Genomic DNA, 4797 nt, shown 5'->3' with positions numbered 1-4797 from the left:
GCATTATAATTTTACGTAAGTGAAGAAAATAATTATATTAAATTATTAATAAAGTAATTTACATATTTAATATTGTTGATGCATATATCAAAATATTTATATTATAAAAATAATTTTAAAACACACATGCTTTAAATATTCAATTTTAATCAAATACATTTTTTAATAAAACATAGGAAAGAGACGCTCAATACTATAAATAAAAACAAAAATAAAACGAAAGGATAGATAAGCAGTTTCTTCCGGTAGTTATTTAAAAAGTTCAAAAGCAAAGATGGCCATTGTCAATGTGCCTAGCATTTTGTGTACCTGTTTGAATGGAATAGTTTGTAATCGACATCGGCCTATTAGCTCAGTTGGTTAGAGCGTCGTGCTAATAACGCGAAGGTCGCAGGTTCGAGACCTGCATAGGCCAACCTGTAAGCATAAAGAGACACGCTGATGAACAACGATTTATAAAATCAATTCCTTTTTTTAAAATCAGTTTTTGTATTGTTCCTTTGCATTTAAATCAAGAATACCTTAATGCATAAAGGTATTCGGCTAACGTATTTTGTAAACCCACACTTTAAGAGTATCCTAATTTTGAAGCACAATTTGCTAAATAATAGTTTAATATATTTTGTATTTCCTAAATTTTATGGATTTAATCTTAGGTAGCCAATAATTCATTTGCTTGGGAATAGTTTAGAAAGAAGTCAAAGTTATCTTTAATAGTGTAGTTTTACAAGATATGATGGCACAAATAGATCAGCAATCACACCCAAATCAAATAAACATGATCTTAATACCTTACTATGGTATATGTCATCATTCCTTATATAACCGTTACAAATGTGCAATGTGTTTACTAGTAGGGTATGCATAGTTAATAGCATTTTATGTAACATAATCTTATCAACTCGATTAAGGTATGCATAGTTAAGAACATTTTATGTAACATAATCTTATCAACTCGATTAAGGTGTGCATAGTTAACAATATTTTATGTAGCATAATCTTATCAATTCGATTAAGGTATGCATATTTAATAACATTTTATGTAATATATCTTATCAACTCGATTAATAATGCATATTTAATACAATTTAGACTACTTCAATCAAGCTTAGTAGTGTGATATTTTAGGTACACAATTATTTTAATTGAGGTTATGTAAATTGTATTGTTAATTTTTTTGTTTATTAAGAGATTATTGTTAGGTAAACTTGATTTAGGGAAAGAATCAAAGTTAAACACGTTAAATGGTAGTGGTTTTGGGCATGTGGTTTAGCGTACTCATGGTTTTTTGCTCATTCATATAATGAAACCCTTAAAAAGCTTGGAAGACTTCATTGTAATGGTTCCAAGGATGTGAGTGATGAAGGCTCACTTGGTCGGGCTTGTCCAAGGTTTCTGCCATTGGGTTTTTCCCCAAAGTTGGGGATTTCCCAAGGTAAATATTGTATTTAATGTTTTATGTGTGTTGCTGGTATAATTATTCTCATGGTAAATATTTTTTCTCTCGTTGTCAATTTTTTGTCGAAGGTGGATGTGTTTTTACTTTAGAGGGATACTTCTAGTGATTGATGACTTTGATGGTCGTCGTGGATTCGCTATAAAGAAGCAAGCAGAGGAGTCACAATTTTTTTTTTTTTTTTTTCATCGGTACGCGACGCAGTAGGAACTGTATACTAGTAGCAAACATTAGCATGCAAAGTGACATGGGGTCTCATTAGTAGAGTTGGGCAGGCTACAAAAAAGCTACTAGAAAGAGTCGTATGTTTGCCCTTTCACGTAGGTGCCTAATTGGATCGATGCCATGGGGACTAGCATTGTCCTCTAAGGCATCCAGAGCCTCTTGTCTGATTCTTGTGAACAGAGTTGCGCAAATGATGATCCATTCACGAGTTTAATCAAAGGTAAGTTTTATGAGTTCTTTGCGGGACTGGATGTTCTGCAAAGGTGGTCGTGGGTACAATGGTGTTGTGGATGATCCTATACTGGATCTTGTACATGGTGAAAGTGTTAAAGTAGCATGACAAACAGACCGCGAAAGGTCCAGAAAGATGAGAGCATTAGGTGAGAGAATGGAAGTCAGATAGAAACAACCAATAAAATAATAATCATAATCATAATAAATTATTATAATGGAGTCAAAAAATTATTGCATGTAAATGGACATACTGTTGTAAGACTTGGTAAGGCATGGGTACCCTAAAAAATTTTCTAGTGTTAGACCTAAGTGATAGGGGACATGTCAGGTTAATAGACACCCTAGGGATAACCTTTGAGGGGGGTAAGGGATAGAGTGAGCAGCACTGACTCATTTGGCAGGTTTTTTTGTATTTAGTCAAGGAAACCCCGAGTCAAGGTTTACTCGTAAGAAACTTGACTCGAGAGAGAGTCAAAGTTGACCAAGTCAAATGGTAGTGGTTTAGCATACCCATGGTTTTTTTCCCATTGGATTCATGTAATGAAGACTTTAAAATGCTTGGAAGACTTCATTGTAATGGTGTCAAGGATGTAAGTAGTGAACGCTGAATTAGCAGACTTGGCCAAGGAGACTAATGTAATTACGCTAGTCTGGTTTTTTCCCCGAAGTTGAAGTTTTCCTAGGGTAAATATTGTGTTTAATGTTTTATATTTGTTGCTAGTATAATTATTCTCATGATAAATATTCTTTCTCTCGCTGTAAAATATCTACAATTATGACATTGATATTTTCTATAAGATGTCAACAAAAAAACATAAGTAGATTCAAGTGTTCCTCCTCAATTAATAAATTATGCTCCAAATGGATAAAAATATATAATAAAAAACCATTAACACAAAAAATATCATGAAAAACCATAAATATAGAAATCTATTTTACAATTTATTTTTTTCCTCGAAAAAGAGCATAACTTTTATCCAAATCATGAAAGGAAATTATAATGGTTATGTGCTAACACATTGTTGGAACCAAAATCTAGACTACAAACTTTCGTTAAAAAGCTAGAAGTCAATTTTCCAATGAAAAGATCCAGATCGAAAAAGATTACTTACATGATTTATAGTTGGTCAAGCAAAAAGTTAGTCAAAATCTATCTGAAGGACGAAGTGAAAACTCCATCTTTAAATTCAAGCATTTCCTCAACAAGGAGTTGTCCTTCTTTTCACAATTTATCAAAGTCTTCATTCTACTTTCTGTAGAAGTGAATGCATGAATCAACTATTGACCTATGTTGGTATCACAGAGGCCTTAATTGTATGCCTTATATTTCACTAACATTCTTATGAAAAATTTATATACATTCCAATGAAAATTTGAAGAAATGTGTGTTTAATTTAACTTTGTTGAAATCAAACAATAAGCAAAGACAAAAGAAATAACAATTACAAACAAGGGAGGCTGTGAAGCAGCAAGTCCCTACCATTGAATGAAGAGAAAACTAGCACACAAACTAGGTATGCCTTAAAAATAGGATTTCCAGTAAGTTAGCGAGTAAACCGACAAGCTATTTTGAAATCTAGGTAAATGATGACGGAATAAGTAGAACATGGGAAAATTGAACCTACAAAATAGAGTCATAAAGAACTAAATGGAATGGAACTTCTAGCATAAAATTCAATAAATATAAATTTTGAAAAGTAAATTGAAATAAAGGAAAATAAAAATCGAAATAACTTTTTTTTAACACTAGTTTTTTTTTTCCGGGGAAAAAAGCAACATTTTATTAGAGTAATAAAAGTTTTGATCCAGTAGTTCTTAAGTCGCGCAGGGCTTATAGAAGCAGTTACAGCTCGACCCGCGGGGAGCTTTTTTACAGTTTGAGGCCTGAGAAAGTCTTCCTCCCAAGAGGAGGATATAAAACCCTTTAAAACAATAGTTCATAAATTTACTGGAGTCTCCATATTGGAAAACAACTCCATTACAGTCAGAGAAAAAAGTGTCCATCTGCACTGTGTAACATATACAAAATTCAAAATTTGGGAATCTGAAAACTGTGAGTGAAACAGCCGAAAAAACGAGGTCTGCTAAGGAGACATATATACAAAATATATAAACAGTAAGAAGTGAAAAACTGATAAAGAGCCGACAAAAAAAGGGGACTGATCAAATAATCTGATGTATATGCTACTGATCATAAGGAGGCAGGTCTGATCTGACTGACTGCCCCTGGTAAATCTCTTCTATCGCCCAGCTGTCCGGATCCTGTAGTATACCTGCCTTAGATAACTGATCGGCTTCTTCGTTCCTTTCCCTGTAGATATGACATAATGAAAACCTGTTAAAGAGAATCTTCAGGTATAAAATCTCTTCAACAATTGTCATTAAAATTTGATTTTGGCAAGCAGCTAAACCATTGATCCAATTTATAACGTTTAGAGAGTCCCCAAATAACTGTATTGAGTTTATGTGTTTGTGTTGAAGCCAGCAAAGAAGTAGGCGCAAAGAGGAGAGTTCTGCAAAATTGTTTGTTCCTGGACCCAGCCCAACTGAGGCTTTTAGAATGTGTTCTGAATTGATGTGTATGCTCATGCCTGCGCCGGCCCGATTATTTTGAGAGGCTCCATCAAAGAAGCCACATGGGATATCCTCCTGAATTATGAGATTGTTTTGAATTGATCTGGTTTTCTTTGCTTCAGGGGGAGGCAGAGAGTGAAAGATGGCTGCTATATTAGAGGCAATGGCTGAGGGCGGTGTAATTTGGTCTTGGAACAGACTCTTATTTCTCGCAAGCCACACTCCCCAGCAGAAGATAATCGGCAGATTCCTCATATTCCCTTCTGAGTATGTATGCCACCACTTCCTCCAGGAATCGACAAGCGGCT

At 34.1% G+C, this 4797-nt stretch overlaps 1 non-coding gene across 1 annotated transcript; it reads left to right on the top strand.

Annotated features, from left to right (window-relative positions):
- Positions 1 to 341: 341 nt before the first annotated feature.
- On the top strand, positions 342 to 415 carry TRNAI-AAU (transfer RNA isoleucine (anticodon AAU)). Its single transcript has one exon. It is a non-coding gene; the product is annotated as a tRNA-Ile (tRNA).
- Positions 416 to 4797: the final 4382 nt, after the last annotated feature.

This window comes from Pinus tabuliformis, chromosome 6 (assembly GCF_031772625.1).
Source record: "Pinus tabuliformis cultivar Carrire ecotype Pingquan chromosome 6, CPIR1, whole genome shotgun sequence".
NCBI classification, from domain to species: Eukaryota; Viridiplantae; Streptophyta; class Pinopsida; order Pinales; family Pinaceae; genus Pinus; species Pinus tabuliformis.
The sequence above is the reverse complement of the archived record's forward strand: the minus strand, read 5'-3'. Positions and strand labels throughout refer to the sequence as shown.